Here is a 21,019-nt window from a genome sequence, read left to right as displayed (position 1 = left end):
ACACATACTAAATACAAGCGCATTGCATACTTTTGGAGGATATAAAGATAAACCAGGCAGAGTTTATTATTTTCTCATGTAATATGGGGGTGGAGGCGATGGACCATCATTTAATGGTTGAGAACTGGGGGTTCTGCAGTCAGACCCAAGCTGGTTCAGACCCTGGTGTTGCAATGTACCAGATGTATAGCCTTGGAAAAAGCTACTCAATCTCTACTAAACCTTCCAAGGCTCTATATCTAGTGCATGTCAACACCAGGATATGTATAATAGTACCTATGTCATAAGGATGGCTGGAGGCCTATGAGATAATGGTTGTAAAGGGTTTAGAAGACTGCAGAGCATAGTGAGTCCTCTCTGAACACTGACAACACACACAGAGGAACAGAGGTGCTTTATGGACCCAGGGGTTTCTGGCTTTGCTGATGTCCAGTGTTAGAGGTATGGCTTGGGGAGTTACCTATATTGGAAGCAATCACTCAGACTGTATGTCACTGGATGACATTGCCAGAGGCAAACAAGAAACAACATGGCAGACACAGAACCTTATTTTTTTAATCCACAAAAGTGGACTGTATTTTTCTGTTTGCTTTGATGTTTTGTTTGTATTGCTTTGTTTTTTGTTTTTGTTTTTGAGACTGAGTCTCGCTCTATTGCACGGGCTGGAGTGCAGTGGTGCGATCTCGGCTTGTTGCAACCTCCGCTTCCCGGGTTCAAGCAATTCTCCTGCCTCAGCCCCCCTAGTAGCTGGGATTACACACACCTGCCACCACGCCCAGCTAATTTTTGGAGACGGGGTTTCACCACATTGGCCAGGATGGTCTCGAACTGTTGACCTCAAGTGATCCGCCCGCCTTAGCCTCCCAAAGTGCTGGGACGCCTGGCCTGTTTGTATTACTTTGTGGTAACTCTGACATTAGGGGAGTTGAATCAGACTCATCTGATATGAAGATGACTTAATCATCAATTATTTTAGTACACAATTATTGAGTCTGTTTTTGCACCCATTATGGGTTCCAGCACTAGATCTAGTTTATTAGCACTGAAAATAAAGCAAAGACTAAGCCATATTGGTGGTTGGCTCACAGACTTAGGAGTCTGGCTGGCTGTTAAGGATAGGTGTCTGTAATATTAGAAAGTTTTCAGGCAAAATGAATGAAACAACCAGATAATAATTTGGTAAATAATAAAGGAGTGGTGGAGAGTTGGATTTCCTTAGCTGACTGTTTTGCTCAGACATTGTGGTCTCAACTTACTTACCTCTAAATATTTAAATAGATTACTGACTGGCCTGAGATGTGGTTTGTTCTTTAAAAAAAAAAAAGTTATGTAATATTTGACCCATACAAAAGGTTATATAATTCTGTATAATTAATAGGACGTTATTAACACACTGAAGCTACCATGTGAGGAGGTGCCTCACTCATGTACTGCATTATTATAACTTGCTAAACATACCTTGGTTAATAAGGAACTATTTCTTGAATGTCACTTCCATGTCTCCTGCCATGCATCTGGTGGTGGGCCCGGAGCCCTTGTTGACCAATAGGCTCAATATTTGTGAGGGAGACCTGGACAGCAGAGTAGAGGTGTGTGAGGACAGACTGGGCCCTGCCGGCATTTGTGTCTGTCACCTCTAACCACAAAGAGGATAATGACTTGAGAGAGCAGTGCCTGCTGCTGCAGCTCCTCCTTCCCAATCTCAAGTGAATACCTCTTGAATTCCTCTAGCTGTAGCCTAGATCATGTATAGAAAAGGATTCTGGGAAATGTAGTTCCCCTTAACCAAGTGCTAACAGTACAAACTACAGTTGTGCAGCTAAGTATGTGTTTGTACTTATTTGTTATACTGGAAACAGGAGAGATATTTGTAATTATTTCTGCTTAAAAGATATCAGAATAGTTATTTACTATTCAGGTATCAGATTCGTTTAAAAATGACATTTAACTTGATTATATCAGTATTTTCTTTTCCATTAAACCTTAACTATTTTTAAAGCCATGAAATAACTTAAAAAACAGAAGTAATTTAATCTTACCCTCTCCTTTGGAAAGAAAATATTCCTTTTTTAAAGTGAAAGCAAGTTTCAAAAAAAGAAAAAAAGAAAGGAATAAAGAATGGCTACTCCATAGGCAGAGCAGCAGCCTGGTCTGCTTGACTGAGTATACTTGCAGTTATTTCTGGATTATATGCTAAACAAGGGGTGGATTATTCATGAGTTTTCCAGGAAAGGAGTGGAGATTTCCCGGAACTGAGGGTTCCTCCCCTTTTTAGACCATATAGGGTAACTTCCAGACATTGCCTTGGGATTTGTAAACTGTCATGGCGCTGGCAGGAGCGCCTTTTAGCATGCTAATATATTATAATTAGTGTATAATGAGCAGTGGAGACGACCAGAGGTCTCTTTCATTGCCATCTTGGTTTTGGTGAGTTTTGGCCAGCTTCTTTATGGCATCCTGTGTTATCAGCAGGGTCTTTGTGACCTGTATCCTGTGCCGACCTCCTATCTCATCCTGTGACTAAGAAAATACTCTTTTAATTTGACAAATCAATTTGGATCTCATTGTGCTAAAAAAGGTTTTTAAAAATATTATCCAATACAGTGCCATCTAGTGACAAATCATTTACTTGCTGGTTATTGAAAATAGTTCACTACAAGTTTTATGTCCTTGATAAGTCAGGAACTTCACTTCTAATTGTGCAAATTCTTAAGACATATTTTAAGCGACTATTTCTAAATAAATATTTGTAAATAGAGAGCTGGAAAATATTTTCTAACCCTCAGGTTTTATACATATGTATCACAATGTGTCCTATTTAATGCCACGTGGACCCAGGAGTAAAATCAAAATCAGTGTTTTGTCTAATAAGGTGGTAATAGGATTATTTTAGAAATGTGATGTAAAGGAATGAGCATGGTTTTAAAATCAAACAGACACGAGTTTGTCTATTTGGACTTATTTTTCTTATGACTTAGCAGGTAATTACTACCTGCTTGGAAGTGCACCGGGCACTATATATGTACTGCCTCAGTACATATTCACAAAACTCTATAGGTATTTTACAAATGAGGAAACCGGCCGGGCGCGGTGGCTCACACCTGTAATCCCAGCACTTTGGGAGGCGGAGGCGGGGGAGTCACGAGGTGTGGAGATCGAGACTATCCTGGCTAACACGGTGAAACCCCGTCTCTACTAAAAATACAAAAATAAAATTAGCCGGGTGTGGTGGCGGGCGCCTGTAGTCCCAGCTACTCGGGAGGCTGAGGCAGGAGAATGGCGTGAACCCGGGAGGCGGAGCTTGCAGTGAGCCGAGATCGCGCCACTGCACTCCAGCCTGGGCGACAGAGCGAGACTCTGTCTCAAAAAATACCCAAAAAAAAAAAAAAACCAAAAACCAAAAAAAACAAATGAGGAAACCAAGGCAGGGCAAGGAAGTGTTGTGGTGCTTACTTCATTGTAATTTTTTTTTTTAAATTGTATTGAGATGTAGTCTCACTCTGTCACCCAGGCTGCAGTGCAATGACGCGATCTCGGCTCACTGCAACCTTCGCCTCCTGGGTTCAAGCGATTCTCATGCCTCAGCCTCCCTAGTAGCTGGGACCACAGATGCCCGCTACTGCGCCCGGCTGATTTTTTTATTTTTAGTATAGACAGGGTTTCACCATGTTGGCCAGGCTAGTGTCGAACTCCTGACCTCAAGTGATTCGTCCACCTTGGCCTCCCAAAGTGCTGAGATACCTCATTGTATTTTATTGTGTGTGTTTATGTGTTTCTGTAATAAAAGAGTGCCCCTTAACAGAGAAGGTCTTACTCAAGAATATTGTGTTTTTCCCTGCCCCTATTATAGACTGGTATGTCTGCAATTCAGCTGCTGAATATTTGATTTTTTTCTTTGTCCATGAAATGAAAACACAATACCCTTGACAAGAACAATAGTACATTACATTGTTTTGATAAAATATTGTTTTCTATATATTCAAGAGTGGAAAATATATGTAATTTTTTATAAAGGGTATTATACAGTGGCACAAGCACTAAACTAAGCAACTCTGGGTTCTAGTCTCTACTTGGCCACTTTTAAACTAGTGTTAATTTAACTCTAAAGTTGTACATGCACACAACCTGCATATTCCAAGAGCTTGTAAGGTACAAGCCTTGTTACAAAGACCAGCAGTCTCCCTGCTGTCACTCCTGCCCCATCCCTTGCTCTCTGAGCTCAACTCTTAGAGCGGATTGTTCTGCTTGTTTACCTCCAGCTCTCTAAACAGGCATTGCTCTATCCTCTTCTTAATTTTTCAGTCTTAGGCATTACCTTTGACCTCTCATGATAAAGGAGAATTTATCTTTTTTTTTTTTTTTTTTTTTTTTGAGACGGAGTCTTGCTCTGTACCCCAAGCTGGAGTGCAGTGGCGCCATCTAGGCTCACTGCGAGCTCCGCCTTCCAGGTTCACGCCATTCTCCTACCTCAGCCTCCTGAGTAGCTGGGACTACAGGCGCCCGCCACCGCGCCGGCTAATTTTTTTTGTATTTTTAGTAGAGACAGGGTTTCACCGTGTTAGCCAGGATGGTCTTGATCCCCTGACCTCGTGATCCGCCCGCCTCGGCTTCCCAAAGTGCTGGGATTACAGGCGTGAGGCACCGCCCCGGCCAGGTGAATTTATCTTATGCACCCTCACCCCACGTGCATAGCCCTTTTCTTTTCATTATAATTACATTTTGAATAATTCAGCATTTACATTGTTAGGACTTTGAAAACATTATTCCCAGCTGAGTTATATAATCTATGGTTACCTTTTCTTTCCAGCACAACTTTTTGTTTTCCCTGGTGTTAATAATTCTTTTCTTTTTTTTTTTTTGGAGGAGGGCATTGTTTGTTTGCTTAAATTTTATGTACTTTTCTCGTGTTCATCCCTAAACTCTTCCCCGGTGTAATCTACTTGTGTCGGAAGTGTTAAGGTGCTATGAAACAGCGTTGTCAGCCTGCAGGCAGCCTTCCTCTCTGGCTGCGTTGTCTTTTCTCGAGTTAGCTGGAACTCTCTGCTGCCTCCCAGAGGGACGGTGAGACTTAGAGTCTGGCTGAACGTGAAGTCCTATTTGTTTGTGACTAAGACTGCTTGTCAGCAAGAACTGTCAAGAATGAGTCTTCTGACAGGCAGAAGCACTAATTAGCTTTTACCGTGACCAGTCATGAAGAAGCAGAGTAGGTAAGTAAAGGTGCCAGGGGTGAAATGAAGACCAAATGGTATATAAGATATGTGCAAACAATAGTTAAAACAGAATCCTTTTTCTTTCTTTCTTTTTTAAAAAATACCTTTTTTAAAATAATGGAGATGGGTTGGGGGGTGGGGGGAGAGTCTTGCTGTGTTCCCCAAGCTGGTCTTGAACTCCTAGCCCCAAGCGATCCTCTCACTTCAGCCTCCCAAAGTGCTGGGATTATAGGCATGAGCCACTGCACCCAGCTGAGAAGGAATCTGTGAATTGCTTCTCATTGATTGTTACAGGAAATGATGTTGGAGACATGAATGATCTAATGACTCTTAGCTTTGTATATATTTTGTTTACCTCAATCATAGATTTGGTCTGGTTGTGAATCATGTCTAAGATGTTACTTTTGGGGTCGTCATTATTACATACATGGGAGAAAAACTAGAGGGCAGAAGGAGTCTATACTATTTTCATTAATAGAATAATTTGCTACAGAACTGTTTTAAGTATTAAATACACAAAAGCTGCCATTCTAGATAGCTAGCAGTAGGAGGCCACAGACATCATGATTCTGGTGGATTCAGATTGAGTCTTGCAGATTTCCTATTGGAATTGGGAAAGAAACCAAGGGTAAGTAGTCTAGTTGAAATGCTGTAAACCCTTCTTAAAATTCAGGATCAGATAAACTAGATTAAAAATGCCATCCTGTTTTTCATAATGCAGTAACAAATGAATCTAAAATGTGCAATACCGCTTTCTTATATGCTTGTGACATTCTTAGTAAATAAAACAAGCAGAGTGTGTATACTGATGTGTAACCACCACTTTTTTCCATTGCACTTCTGATTTTTAGTTTTTGACTCCCCAGTCCAGGCCCTGATTACTTTATGTCCAGATGACTTTCATAGCCTTCTAATTGATGACACTTTATATCTTGTACTCCTCCACTTCATTCTATGTATTGAAAGCAAGAGTTTTCATCAGAAATGGTTTGGTCACACGGGTCCTATGATAAGCAACCTTTAGTAGTCTCCTGTCAAATAGTATTTCAAGTCCAAGAATCTCCATTCATTCATTCACTCATTCATTCTAGACATACATATCGGCTGCCTTTACCTGGGCTAAACCTTGGCTCTCAAGACAAACACTCGGGTTCTGCCCCTAAGAGCTTTATATTTGCATGTGCATTTTCTCAGTGTTCTGCAGTCTCTGTCACGGCTGAGTAAACTTACCTTGTCTCCCCTAATTTTTTACCTTTGTGCCTTTAAACATAAAGCAGCGTCTGTTATTTTATAATTCTCTTCTTTCAGAACTGCCTCTGGTTATTAAAAACCTGATCTACCTCTATTACTCTATGATCTTTTCAGCTTTGTGTTATTTAATTTACACCATATTAATTTCATTTATTTTTAGTTTTTCTCTATTAAAATTCTATGTGTGTGCTGTTGCTTAAGTACAAGGTGGTCTTTTATTTCTTTACGTTTCCTGTTAATGCCAAAATAGTGGAAATTCCTTCTAAACAAAGGAAGTATTACTTTAATGACTACAGCACATCCCATGGGTCGCTTTCCCTGTAACCTTCCAGTGCCCTCTTCTTTTCTAGCAGAACCTCCACTTTGCTTAAGAATCCACTCTTCTGTGTATACCCATATGCTCTGGGGAAGCTAGGCTCAGGCCCCAGTCACAGCCCACGGCTGTCAGGAAGGTTCTGTTCTTGCCAGTTGATAGGTTTGAGCATGAACATGTGACCCAGTTCTGTCCCTTGAGACATAAAGAGAAGCCTGGTGGAGGCTTCCAGAAAGGTTTGCCATCCTGGTGAAAAAGAGTTGGATGAGAAGTTCTGCCCACTGTGGGCCGAGCTCCAGCTGTCTTGCAGCCATGAAGGGAGCTAGCCCAAGCATCATTGCCACACGGAGGGAGGTAGAAAGACAGCTGGGGCGGGGGCCTTGCTGCATTGCTGAGCCATCCTTTGTTGGGATTTCTTGTTATGTGAAGATAGTGAGGCTTTGTCGGCTTGGGATTTTCTCTTATTTTCAGACAAAGGCGTCTGGCTAACTTCACCATCAGCTCTCTCAGTTTAGATTTCCCTGATCTCTGACAGCATCTCCTGCCATGCGTTTACCACACCACGTAGTAATAGATTATTTGCTTCTCAGGACCACAATTGACTGTAAACTCTATATGAGAGCAGGAACTTCACCTTGATCACTGTTATGAGATGTGCCTACAAACCAGCATGGTACCTGGGGACTGATAAGTTTTGAACACCTATATTTATTCATGTTATCCCGAAAGTGGATGTGAAGTTTCTGGGGCAAGGACAAATTATGATTATTATAGCAATAACCTAGGACAACAGACTTGAGTTTATAACCCCTGGAAGATTTCCACAGTCCTGGTTTCATCATCCTTCTGAAATGTAAACACATAGCTCAGGGGAGGTAAGTCCCTCACTATCTGTTCAGTCATCTTTTAAGTTTTAAGGTTGTCCTTTAACACAAGTCCTAGTAAAATTTTCCCAGCTCTAATTGTGCAGAAGTATAAAGACACTCACTTCCTCACACTGACAGAGTAGGTGCTCAATAAACTATTTGTTGAATATTTAACAAATTTAAAGAATAAATCTAATTTAAATCTAATTTAGTAGTGTCAACTGGGTCAGGGATTGTGGGCTTTTGTGGGGGAATGGGGAGAAGCGTATGAGAATCATCTGGGGGGCATTTTAAATCAACAGTATACTTCTCACCTGCCAGTTCTGACATCTCCTATTACTGTCATATTCCTTAGGGTTTTTAGGTTTGTTTTTGTAGCCAAAAGGATGAGAACTTGGATATAGCCCACACTACGTTTGAGCCTTTCTTATGAAAGTTAGGAATGGAATCATTTGTGTTGACACCTTGTCCCAAGGCTGCTATCTCAATGTTTACATTCATTCCACCTGAGTCTTCTGTTTTGTGTTTCCTTGTATGGATTTGGTAGAATTTATTAAAGGATGTTTCTTTTTTTTAATTAATAGCTTGCCTTTTTTTCACAGAGGGTTTGAGGCAACTTTACCACACAAATACATAAAATGAAATGGCATATAAACAGAAAATCAGAACTGAGAAAAAAGGTTGCACATGTGTTGATTTTAATTCAGATTTGCTTCATGTTTTTATTGATGCCTAGTGCAAAATGACAAATAGCATCAATTATGTTAATAATTTTTAACATTTTTATTTAAGCCACATCCCTGTGTTGTAATCTGAGACCTCTTCTGAAAAGTGAACACACACACGCGCACACACACACACACACACACACTCTCTCTCTCTCTCTCTCAATTTTGCTATAATGTCTGTCCCTGGCTCATCCCTCCTTCAGTGGGGGTACATGGAAACTTGTTACTAGAGAAGGTGAAACATACTCATTTCTTAGGAGGAAAAAAATATTCTTGGTATTAAGTTCTAAAAAATTTATTTCTTTAATAAAATATTCTAGACATACAGAAAAATAGACTAAGCTATCAAATACCATCAGTTTTGTAATATTTGCTTTAGATTAAAAAAAAATACAGATGAAATGGAGACCTCTTATTTAGCTCTTTTTTATTCTATTCTGCTCTTTTCCTCTACGGTAGAAAAACCACTATCCTGAGTTTAGTGTTTAACATTTCCAAACATATTTTATACTTTTACTACCTTTGTTTACATCTGCATCATTTTACATATATATATATATATATATATATATATATATATATATATATATATTTTTTTTTTAATCTTATTTTTTTGAGACAGGGTCTTACTCTGTCACCCAGGCTGGAGTGCAGTGGCATGATCTTGGCTCACTGCAGTCTCCACCTCCCAGGTGCAAGCGATTCTCCTGCCTCAGCCTCCCGAGTAGTTGGGATTACAGGTATGCACCACCACACCCAGCTAATTTTTGTATTTTTAGTAGAGACAGGGTTTTGCCATGTGGCTGGTCTCAAATTCCTAATCTCAAGTGATCCTCCCGCATCAGCCTCCAAAGTGCTGGGATTATAGGCTTGAGCCACGGCATGTGGCCCGCATCATTATGTATGTAAGACATTATTTTTTATGATTTGAAACTTTATATAAACCATGTTTCATCGTAGGCCTCTGCAGCTAGTCTTTTCACCTAACATTTAAAAAAAATTGTGAAAAAAAAAACATGTAACATGAGAGTTACCCTCTTAAATTATTGTGTATGGTACAGTATTAACTATAAGCATAATATGGTACAGAAGATCTCTGGAACTTTTCATTTTGCATGACAGAGACTCTGTTCCCATTGAATAGCAACTGCCCATTTTTCCCTCCCTCCAGTCTGGCAACAGATTCTACTTTGTGTTTCTGTAAGTTTGACTACTTCAGACACTTCACCTATGTGGTTTCATGTGGTATTTGTCCTTCTTCACTTAGCATAATATCTATCACTTAGCAACAAGGTTCATCCATGTTGTAACTTACGACGAGATTTCTGTTTTAAGGCTAATATTCCACTGTATATATACACCATATTTGCTTTGTTTTTTCATTTAAGATGGATGTTTAGGTTGTTACTACCTTTTGGTTATTGTGATTAATGCTGCAGTGAACAGGGGGGTGGTTGCAAGCATTTCTACAAGATTCTGATTTCAGTTTTTTTTGATAAATTTCCAGAAGAGGGATTTCTGGTTTATATTGTAGTTCTATTTGTAATTTTTTGACGAATCTCCATAATGTTTTCCATAGAAGCTGCACCATTTTACAGTCCCACCAACAATGCTCAAGGGTTCCAATTGCTTCAGATCCTCACCAAGACTTGTTATTTTCTGGGTTTTTTGTTTTTGTTTTTTGTAATGCCCATCCTAACATATACAAGGTGACATCTTATTGTGGTTTTCATTGGCATTTGGTGACCTGTACGTGTTAGCCATTTGTATGTCTTTTTTTTTTTTTTCTTTGGAGAAATACCTATTCGAGTCTTTGGTCTATTTTTTCAGTGGGTTATTTGGGGTTTTTTGCCACTGTTGTAGCAGTTCCTTATATATTTTGGGTATTAGCCCCTTATCAGATACATGGTTTGCAGATATTTTCTCCCATTCCATAGGATGCCTTTTTACTGTATTGATTCTTTATTCCTCTTTGATACTTGTAGCTGTCCTTATTTCTTTCATAAATATATGGTAATACTCATATATACGATATTTCATTATGAGACTATATTATATGCATATTCTCCTGATTCACATTTGAATTGTTTCCAATTTTTTGCAGTTACCTGTATTCTGATATGTACCTCCTTATGTTTGTGTGCCAATTTCTCTAGTGTACATTTTCAGGAGTGGAATTACTTGGCTGTAGGTATGCGCATCTCATCTTTATTAGATATTACCAAATTGCTCTCCAGAGTAGTTGACTCAGTGTAACTTTCTTTCATTAGTGTATGATACTTTGCCAGTCTGATGTGAAATGCTGTTTCATCGTAGTGTTAAACTGCATCATACTGAACTTGAACATCTTATGTTTATTTTCACCCTGATTTCCTTTTTTGTTAACTAGCTATTCACAATTTTTGCCTCATTTTTTTCAATACAGTTGTTTGTATTTATTTACTGACTTTTGGGACTTAAATGTATCCTGAAAATACCTTTTTGTTATGTATTTTGTTAATATCTTGCAGTCGGTGGTTTGGTTTTTCATTTTGTTTGAAGAACCTTTTGTTTAGAATTTAAAAAAATTTCAACATGTAACACATTTATCAGTCTTTTACTTTATAATTTCTACTTTTGTATGTTATTTTAAAAATCATTACCTGAAGAGCATTTTTTTCCTAAAGATTGTCAAAATTTTATTTTTACATCTAAGCCTATAGCTTGAAAATATGTCTCTATGATGTGAGATAATGATTTTATTTTCCTATAGTTAACCTATGTCTCAGGATAACTGTTGTTCAATAGTCTGTCCTTTCCCCACTGATTTGCAGTGCTACTGCCATCATATATCAAATTTCTGAACATACATGAGTCTTTTTTGGGTGCTCTATTGTTTTTCATTTATCTTTACTGCTTTACTTATCATTGTTTCATATAACTTAAAGTTTTAGAGAGTGGCTGCCTATTTTCTTCAAATTTGTCAAGACTGTTCTTGGCCCTTTTTTCTTATGAATTTTAGGATCAGCTTACCATGGTCCATGAAAGACCCTGTAGGGATTTTGATTGTAATCATATTGTATTTCAGTTCAGTTTAGGGATATTTATTTAAGTCTTCCATCCACAAATATAGTGTATTTCTCAACTTACTTGGCTTTATAATGTTCTCTATAAAGCTCTTGAAGATTTTTTTGTTAGACTAATTATTAGAAAGCTTATAGCTTTAGTTGCTGCTTTAAATGATAGGTAGCTTTTCTTATTGAAATTACAATGTGATGTTTTGGCTTATAGGAATTATATTAATTTTGTATCTTGATCTTATATCTTAACAATATTGATGAACTTATTTTTTATTAGTTTTAATGGTTTTCCTTCATAATTCTCTATACAGATAATGATTACTTGGAGATGAAGACAGTTTTGTTACTTCATTTAAATTTTTATATTTCCTTTCTGTCTTTTTTATTAACGTTGACTAAGTCCTCTATTATGTTATTAAGTAAAAGTGATGACTGTAGTCATCCTTCTTGCATTTCGTAGCTTTTGAAGGAAATACTCCCATTATTTAACCATTAAGTGTGATTTTGTTGTAGGGTTTTGTTTTTGTTTTTAAGTTAAGCAAGTTCTTTTCTATTCCTGATATGTGGGATTCTTTTTTTTTTTTTTTTTTAATCATGAAGGTTGCTAAAGAATTAACAAAACCGACCGGGTGCGGTGGCTCACGCCTGTAATCCCAGCACTTTGGGAGGCCGAGACGGATGGATCACAAGGTCAGGAGATCGAGACCACTCTGGCTAACACGGTGAAACCTCGTCTCTACTAAAAATACAAAAAATTAGCCGGGCGTGGTGGCGGGTGCCTGTAGTCCCAGCTACTCGGGAGGCTGAGGCGGGAGAATGGCGTGAACCTGGGAGGCGGAGCTTGCAGTGAGCCGAGATCATGCCACTGCATTCCAGCCTGGGGGACAGAGCAAGACTCCGTCTCAAAAAAAAAAAAGAATTAACCATTTTTCATTTTTTTAAGGACAAATCTGACCTTAGATTAACTCTCTACTCAGTTCTCCTGAACCCCTGGTAAAAGGGAAATGTTCACCATGTTACCAGGCAACATTGTTGTGGTGAAAGTGACCTCTGTTTGGTAAATATATCTGGACTGGGAGGAACTGTAAGTGAACTCTAAATTCCTGATTAGAAGCTGTAGCTTCCCCAGAAGTACTGACTTTTCAGAAATGGGTATGTCCTTTGTGGGAACCCTGGACGCCGTGACTAGCACCATTATATGATATTTGGTTTCTGCTTGGGGCACAAAGTTTCTAAGCCAGCATGTCTGTGCACCACCCTTGTGATTTTATTTTATATTATTTTATTTTATTTGAGACAGAGTCTTGCTGTGTTGCCCAGGTTGGAGTGCGATGGTGCAATCTTGGCTCACTGCAACCCCCACCTCGTGGGTTCAAGCGATTCTCTTCCCTTGGCCTCCCGAGTAGCTGGGATTACAGATGCCTGCCACCACACTCGGCTAATTTTTGTATTTTTAGCAGAGACAGGGTTGTACCATGTTGGCTAAGCTGATCTCAAACTCCTGACCTCAAGTGATCCACTCACCTCGGCCTCCCAGAGTGGCACCAAACCAGCATGGTACCTGGGCCAACCCTTGTGATCTTCATTTCCTTGCCCCTGAGCTGTCAGCTGGATGCCAGAGAGAATAGCTCCTGGGTGATCGTGTGGGCTCCTGTGGGGGCTCCTTCCATGAAGAGAAACACCTGAAACTGCCCTGTTGGCATGCTGTGTTTTCTTCTATGCTTCCTGAGTAGATAGATGGCTGCTGAGTGTGGCCTTGGTAACTGAGTAGCTCAGAATGTGTAATTGGAAGTCCCACGTGGGCACTGCAGTGCATCCAAACAAAATACAGAAATAAAAGTGTTTCCTGGGGTTGATCTAACTTTATAACTCTCACTTAAAATCCTCAATTTCTAATATTTATTGGAATCCTTATATTTTCATTGACTATATTTTAGATTGAACTTACAAGTATATATACTATACTGTCTTTTTTAATGTGTTAGATTCTATATGTTTGCCAACCCCAAAATGGTTCTGCTGCTAAAAAAAAGTTTGATAACTAATGTTTTAGACCTGTACTGTCCAGTGGGTAGATATTTGCTGCTGTAATATGGCTATTAAAATGAAATATAACTAAAATTCAGTTTCTTAGTCATACCAGTCATAATTCAAGTGCTCACTAGCCATATGTGGCTAATGGCTACTATATTTGACAGTGTAGATATGGAGCATCTTCATCATTACAGAAAGTTCTGTTGAACAGACTTTCTAGGCTTTATTTTTAAAATTTATCCACCTTATCAGAGAGCATTATGTTTTTACTATATATGCTATATGCAATAAGAATCAGCATATCTTTCAGGGACATTATTGAAGACCGCAGTGTATTATGTATAGAATGATCCACTAGAGAAATATTTCTTAGATTTGAGTACCAGGAGAAATTTATTTTCCCAGAAATTTACCCTCTGATCATGCCCAGTTTGTAACTGATCATTTTTCCCTTTTTGCTTTGTCACTAGAGAGTGTAGGGCCAAGTTTATGGCTCACTTTAATATTTGGCCTACGTGTTTGTATGCTTTGTATAATTGTTGAAGGTTCTGGTTTTATCTTGCTAGTCTGCTTATTTTCTTGTCTGGATTTTTGTATTAATAAATATAACTATAATTTTTGCATTTTAAGGGGGGTGTAAATACAGCATAATGAGTGAATGCCTTTTTAAGATTTTGATTGATACTTTAGTTAGTTGTTAGGAGCCATTTATTACTGAACCTCAGAGGTGAGAAGGGGTGAAGGAGCTAAAAGCGGTCAGTCCTTAGCTGATCATTACAATGTACACACATGTAATCTGGACTGCTCACCAAATGAAATTGTGTCCGGAATTGGTGGGTTCTTGGTCTCACTGACTTCAAGAATGAAGCTGTGGACCCTCGTGGGGAGTGTTACAGTTCTTAAAGATGGTGTGTCCAGAGTTTGTTCCTTCTGATGTTTGGACGTGTTCAGAGTTTCTTCCTTCTGGTGGGTTCTTGATCTCGCTGGCTTCAGGAGTGAAGCTGCAGACCTTGGCGGTGCGTGTTACAGCTCTTAAGGCGGTGCGTCTGGAGTTGTTTGTTCCTCCCGTCGGGAGTTCATTCCTCCCGGTGGGTTCGTGGTCTCGCTGGCCTCAGGAGTGAAGCTGCAGTGTTACAGCTTTGCAGTGAGTGTTACAGTTCATAAAGGCAGTGCGGACCCAAAGAGTGAGTAGCAGCAAGATTTATTGCTAAGAGCAAAAGAACAAAGCTTCCACAGTGTGGAAGGGGACCCGAGCAGATTGCCACTGCTGGCTCGGGCAGCCTGCTTTTATTCCCTTATCTGGTCTCACCAACATACTGCTGGTCCATTTTATGGAGAGCTGATTGGTCTGTTTTGACAGGGTGCTGATTGGTGCGTTTACAATCCCTGACCTAGACACAAAAGTTCTCCAAGTCCCCATTAGGTTAGCTAGACACAGAGCACTGATTGGTGCATTTACAAACCTTGAGCTGGACACGGGGTGCTGATTGGTGCATTTACAAACTTTGAGCTAGACACAGAGTGCTGATTGGTGTATTTACAATCCCTTAGCTAGACATAAAGGTTCTCCAAGTCCCCACTAGATTAGCTAGACACAGAGTGCCGATTGGTGTAGTTACAAACCATTAGCTAGACATAAAGGTTCTCCAAGTGCCTGCTACACTCAGGAGCCCAGCTGGCTTCACCTAGTGGATCCCGCACCGGGGACACAGGCGGAGCTGCCCTCTAGTCCCGTGTTGTGCGCCCGCACTTCTCAGCCCTTGGGTGGTCGATGGGACCGGGGGCCGCGGAGCAGGGGGCGGCCCTCATCAGGGAGGCTTGGGTCACGCAGGAGCCCAGGGCAGTGGGGAGGCTTGGGCATGAGGGGTTGCAGGTCCTGAGCCCTGCCCCGTGGGGAGGCAGCTGAGGCCGGGCGAGAATTTGAGCGCAGCGCTGGCAGGCCAGAAACGCTGGGGGACCCGGCGCACCCTCTGCAGCTGCTGGCCTGGGTGCTAAGCCCCTCACTGCCTGGGGCTGGAGGCGCTGGACAGCTGCTCCAAGTGCGGGGACCACTGAGCCCATGCCCACCCGGAATTTGTGCTGGCCCATGAGCGCCATGCGCAGCCCTGGTTCCCGCCCGTGCCTCTCCCTCCACACCTCCCTGCAAGCAGAGGGAGCCAGCTCCGGCCTCGGCCAGCCCAGAGAGGGGCTCCCACAGTGCAGCAGTGGGCCGAAGGGCTCCTCAAGTGTGGTCAGAGTGGGCGCCGAGAGCAAGTGAGGGCTGCCAGCACGGTGTCACCTGTCAAAATGACTTAGAATGTACACCTGTCATACAACCAGTTTAGCTTGCTTTTCTAAAATTGTTTTTAATTTTCAAAATAATGTTTAAAGAAGCCTTACTGAGGTTGATTGTAAAAAATTTCAAACTTTTAAGTGTTGCTAGGGAAATTGAACCAAAAACATATCTGATTATTTTACTCAAACTAGTGAACAGGGTTTAAATAAAGAGGGCGGAGGCTGGGTGTGGTGGCTCATGTCTGTAATCCCAGCCCTTTGGGAGGCCCAGGCGGGTCCGGATCACCTGAGGTCAGGGGTTCGAGACCAGCCTGACCAACATGGAGAAATCCTGTCTCCACTAAAAATACAAAAAATTAACCAGGCATGGTGGCACGTGCCTGTAATCCCAGCTACTCGGGAGGCTGAGTCAGGAGAATTGCTTGAACCTGGGAGGCAGAGGTTGTGGTGAGCTGAGATCGTGCCATTGGACTCCAGCCTAGGCAACAAGAGTGGAACTCTGACTCAAAAAAAAAAAAAAAAAAAAAAAAGAGTGTGGAGGACTCTTTTTAACTTTGCTTATGAAGAGAGTTTTTGTTTTTGGGATGACAATCTGATTCTGGGTATTCATGCCTTCTCATTGGAAAACCACCACTGCTTTTTTCTCTTTTTCCATTTTTTTCTTTCATAGTTAGAGATGGAGTCTCACTCTAACTGTAACTGCGGGAGGGTAGTGATGTAATCACAGCTCACAGTACCTCTGGCCTCAGCCTCCCAGTTAGCTAGGACTATAGGCACACATTACCACACCTGGCTAATTTTTTTTTTTTTTTTTTTTTTTTTTTTTTTTTTTTTTTTAAGAAACAGGGTCTCACTCTGTTGCCCAGGCTGGTCTCGAACTCCTGGGCTCAAGCAGTCCTCCTGCCTCAGCCTCTCAAAGTGCTGGGATTACAGGCACTGAGCCAGTGTACCCAGCCTTTTTTTAATTTTATTCTTGTCTTGTATATTTTACATTTTATAGCTTTTCATGTTTCTGAAACCACTTACCACATTTAGGCCAAAAGGCAAAATAATAAAAAATAAAACCAACCTCACCTAAAAAAAGTTTAAGGATTAAGTATTTCCATATACCAGTGTTGAACAGATTTGAACAATATATTTGATTTTATGCTCTCTAGTTGCTAAAGTGAGGAAAAGAAACAGAATTATATTGTTTTCATGTGCTGACAGCCGGAAGCATGTAAACATCTGCAGAAACCAAACATTTCCTGGAACTAAGCTTGAGCAGAAATCTATCACGTGGACCTTTGTTTAAAGAACCTTGTGAAAAACCACAGTTATGTAAAAGATCCAGGAGCTCAGTTCATGTGGATTAGATTCTCTAGGAGGCAGAGAGTCTAAGGAGATCAAAGAAAACAACGACTTGGGAAGTGCATGTGCTGAGCACTGGAGCCAAACTAGCAGAAAGGAGTTTTAGAGGCACTGAATCCAGGGCCTCTGCTTTTTTGGGGACTGTAGTAAAGAAAGGAGTTGAGGCCTGGTGCAGTGGCTCATACCTGTGGTCCCATTACTTTGGGAGGCTGAGGCTGGAGGATGGTTTGAGGCCGGAAGTTCAAGACCAGCCTGGGCAACAAAGCAAGACCCCTTTTCTAAAAAAAAAAAAGGATGTGATGGTGTGTGCCTGTAGTCCTAGCTACTCAGGAGGCTGAGGCAGTAGGGTCAGGAGGCAGAGGCAGGAGTTGAAGGCTGCAGTGAGCTATGCGGGTACCACTGCACTCCAGTCGGGTGACAGAGCGAGACCCTGACTAAACAAAAAACAACAACAAAAAAGGAGGCAGGGGTTTAGAAAATACCGTGATTGTTAACAGGACCATCAGATTTCATTTTCTCTAAAATATTAGATATTGTCAGTGTGGTTTTTGTATAGGTGCTGATTCTGTTCTGTTCATCTTCAAGTAACAAATGCCTGCAGTGGAGATATCTTATTTTGATGATTAACAGGAAGCTTTTAAGCTTTGAAGAAAGCAAATAACATTTTCCATGGATCTTTAAGAACTGGACTAATATTTTTGCCCACACAGAACTCTAATTCATTTCAGAGTCAAGGGCAACAATAGAATATTTTTTCAAGGACCTTGCATTTGTTAATACAGGTTTTCATAATGGAAAGCAATTTAAATATTCAGAACTAATGTAACATGGAAGAAACAACTTTTTCCTGAAATATTTGAGAGACAAATAAACAATTCATCTTTACTATGACAATCTCAACGGAAAGACTTCAGTGTGGTCATATTAATGCATTTTCTGTTCCCAGCAGGCAAGTAAGGCAAGGGAAGCATCAGCTCCCAGGCTATTGTAGTCATCCAGATGGAGATGAGGTAGGCTCAGATGGCAGTGGTGGGAGCAGGGAGAAGTAGTTAGAATTCAGATGTAGTTTTAAGATGGAGCCAACAGGGTTTGCTCAGGAATTGGGCAGAGGATATGAGGGAAAGAGAAAACTCCATCTTGGAGGATGGAGTTACGATTTCCTAGATGAGCAAGCCTGTAGGAGCTTCAGGTGTGGGGCACTAGGGGAACATCAGGAGTTTGGCATGGCATGATGTTAAGAGGGGAATGTCTATTAGACATCCAAGCGGAGATGTCAAGGAGGTGGCTGAAAATATGAGCCTTGAGTTCAGGGAAGAGGTTCAGGCTCTTATTTAAGGTCCTGAGACCCATTGAGATGACCAGGAGGAGACAGTATAGATAGGAAAGTTTTGAGAATTGAGAGTCCTGGGTCCCGCCGGCATTAAAAGGTGGATAATGAGAAGTTTAAGGAATGGCCGGTGAAGGAGAGGAGAGTCAGTAGGTTGTGGTGTCCTGGCAACCAAGCAAAGAAAGTGCTTAAAGAAAGAGGAGAGTGATCAGCTCTTTCTGTGCCGCTGGCAGGTCCAGTAAGAGGAAGACTGAACAGTGAACATTAGATCGAGTGAAAATGGTTTCTGCTGCTTTTTTGCCCAAGTAGTCTTGAATGAATTCAGTTAACCTCTCTCTGGGGATAACAATGGTACTTACCTCATCAGGTGGTGGTGATGAACTGTTTATTTATTTTAAAAAAATTTTTTTGAGGCAGGGTGTAGCTCTGTTGCCCAAGCTGGAGGGCATTGGCCTGATCACAGCTCACTGTAACCTTGACCTCTTGGACTCAAGCAATCCTCCCATCTCAGCCTCCCAAGTAGCTAGGACCATAGGCATGCACCACCACACCCAGCTAATTTTTTATTCTTTGTAGAGAAGGAGTCGTGCTATGTTACCCAGGTTGGTATCAAACTCTTGGACTCAAGCAATCCTCCTGCCTTGACCTCGCAAAGTGCTGGCATTACAGGTGTGAGCCACCATGGCCAGCCTGTGAACTGTTTAAGTGGATGACCAGCCTAGGCAAGAAAGATGCCATCTAAAAAAAAAAAAAAAATAGCCTCCTGAGTTGGGAGGATCACTTGAGCCCAGGAGTTTGAGGCTGCAGTGAGTTAGATTGCCCCACTGCACTCCAGCCTGGATGACAGAGTGAGACCCTGTCTAAAAATAAATAAATAATGCTCACTTTGGCAGCACATACGCTAAAATTGAAATGATACAGAGAGGAGTAGTGTGGCCCCTGGACAAGGATGACATGCATATTTGTGACGCAGTCCATCTTTTTAAAATTCAGTTTTAAAAAATTTTAAAAAGAAATAAGTAAATGGATGAGATAATCCCTTTAAAGCGCCTCTCCCTGTACCTAGCTGTTGGGTATTTCACAGTTGAAGACATTGCTGGCTTTAACAATAGCAGTTTTAGAGGAGCAGTGGGGACAAAGCCTGATGGGAATGGGAAGAAAGAATTGGAGACAGCGGATGGAGTTAGCTCTTTTGAGTATTCTTATAAAACTGGATTAGAGAGATGGGAAGTTAATTCGTGGGACCCTGGAGTCAAGAGGAAAGGCCAGTAGGCGAGAAGGCCTCCCTCCCTCCCTTCCTAAATCCACAGACCTTCTATGGTGATTGGAATCATCCTGTATAGAGGGAAAAGCCGATGATGTAGTTGGATTTAGGACCATAGATAACAATGGATCAAAATAACTAGATTGTCCTTGCCACCTGCCCCCGCTTCTCAGTCTTTTATTCATTCATTTAACAAATATTTATTGTAGGTTCACAAGGTGCCAAGGACCAAGCTTAGGTGCTGGGAACAGTGGTGGTTAAGGGACTAATCAAACAGGCACGAGCTCTACACCCTCATGAAGTTGTCACAGTCCGATGGAGATAGGCTTTCTAAAAACACACAAATACAGATTTGGATGAGCACTTTGCAGGAAGAGTACAGAGTACTTTTGAGAGGAAGAGAGGGAAAGTAGCATGGTGTAACTTAGATGGGGGGCATACGAAGGTCTTTCAGATGTGAAAGATGACCATGGCTGAAAAGAAGAGCATCCCAGCAAAGGGAACAGACCTTGCAAAGGCCCTGGGGCAGGCGAGAGAGAACCTGGTGCTTTTGGGGATTTGAGAGAAGGCCAGGGTGGCCTGAGAGGTGGGAAGGGAGCAGGTCATGCAGGGTTTTGGAAGCCTCCGTATTAAAGCTTATGGGATATCGTATCTAAGAGCAATGGGAAATGCTGAAAACTGTTCTAGTTGGGAAGTGACATGGTGAGATTTGCATTGGAGAAAAAAATATGACCCATGATGAAGTATGCCCTGGTGAATGGATCAGAGGGGCAAAAGTGGGGAAAAAAACCCGCCAATTTAGGCAAAAAGATAATACCTATGAAAATGCTTAGTCTAAAATATGTATAATTTTGGTATAGAAACAGAAGTGAGAATATCCTCTCTTTAGCAGAATTTGCTTTACACCTAACCAGGCTTCGTACTTCCATAAAGACAGCATTTTCTTGTTAAAAATAATGTTAATCGAGAAGAATCAGCTGAAGGTGTCAGTGATTTCAGATTATTTAACATAAAATGAAAGTTTGAAAAAGATAGTGGCAACCTTGTGAAAATTAAAAATAATGAGACCTTATTAAATTTTTTTTCTAGAAGAAAATACCAGTGAATCAATATTAGGAGACAGAAGCTGTTAAGAAAACTCATTATGGCCAGGTGCGGTGGCTCACGCCTATAATCCCAGCACTTTGGGAGGCTGAGGCTGGCAGATGACTTGAGCTCAGGAATCTGAGACCAGCCTGGGCAACATCGTGAAACCCTGTCTCTACCAAAAATACAAAAAATTAGCCAGGTGTGGTGGCGTGCACCTGTGGTCCCAGCTACTTAATGGGCTGAGGTGGAAGGAT

The 21,019-nt window shown here is 41.0% G+C and overlaps 1 long non-coding RNA gene and 1 other non-coding gene across 3 annotated transcripts in view; both read left to right on the top strand.

The window, feature by feature from the left end:
- The window catches only part of LOC129040624 (uncharacterized), a 141,361-nt gene that overhangs the window by 12,310 nt on the left and 108,032 nt on the right, over nucleotides 1-21,019 (top strand). The window lies entirely within an intron of this gene.
- LOC129041756 (U6 spliceosomal RNA) lies at nucleotides 19,290-19,396 on the top strand. The gene has a single exon (XR_008503912.1). It is a non-coding gene; the product is annotated as a U6 spliceosomal RNA (small nuclear RNA).

Source organism: Pongo pygmaeus, chromosome 6, assembly GCF_028885625.2.
Source record: "Pongo pygmaeus isolate AG05252 chromosome 6, NHGRI_mPonPyg2-v2.0_pri, whole genome shotgun sequence".
Classification (NCBI taxonomy): Eukaryota; Metazoa; Chordata; class Mammalia; order Primates; family Hominidae; genus Pongo; species Pongo pygmaeus.
Note: the sequence above shows the minus strand (reverse complement) of the source record. Positions and strands in the feature narration are given on the sequence as shown.